Here is a 906-nt window from a genome sequence, read left to right on the forward strand (position 1 = left end):
GAAATCTCAGGTTCCAGCTGCTGAAAGGGTCTACAAGCCTAAGATTCCTTTTCCCAAGCCAAGAAAGTCTAAGCAGGAGATGGAGGAAGCTAGATGCAAGGCAATGATGGACAAGGTGATGATTGAGATGCCATTGATTGATGCAGTGAAGCTTTCACCACCACTAAAACGCTATGTAAAGAGAATGGTATCCAATGGTTTGAGCCCTGAAGAAGGAGCACTGCTTACTAAGGATGGCAGTGCAATTCTGTTAAACCAGCCTTCACAGAGGAAGAAGGAGAAGAAGCAGGAGGTGGTTGTCTCTAAGGAAGTGAGTGCAATTATTCAATGTAGGACTGCAGAGAAGTTACCAGATCCTGGAAGCTTTGTCTTGATTGCTCAATCTCAGCAGGAAGGTTTGCACACTCACTTTGTGACCTTGGCTCTAGCATCAACTTGATGCCACATTCTGTTGCTATGAGACTTGGGATGACAGAATTCAAGCCAACTCAGATTTCTCTTATCTTGGCTGATCGCTCCCGAAGAATTCCTGAAGGTGTTTTAGAGGACATTCCAGTTAAGGTTGGAAACTTCATGATTCCCACTGACTTTGTGGTGCTGAAGTATGATATAGAGCCTAAAGATCCTCTCATCTTAGGAAGATCTTTCTTGGCTACAGCTGGTGTAGTCATTGATGTGCAGAAAGGACACATAACACTGAATGTGGATGGATTGAGTATGAATTTTGAGATGGATAAGCTGAGGAGGGCTTCTACTATTGATGGACAGACTTTTTCTGCTGAAAAAGTTTCTGCAACACGGGCATCAGGCTCAGTGTCGATCGATGCCACCAAGAGAGTATCGATCGACACCCCTCCACGACCGCGACAAAGCTTGTCCAAAACTGATGCTCCAAGTCAGAAACCT

Source organism: Camelina sativa, chromosome 17 (assembly GCF_000633955.1).
Source record: "Camelina sativa cultivar DH55 chromosome 17, Cs, whole genome shotgun sequence".
NCBI classification, from domain to species: domain Eukaryota; kingdom Viridiplantae; phylum Streptophyta; class Magnoliopsida; order Brassicales; family Brassicaceae; genus Camelina; species Camelina sativa.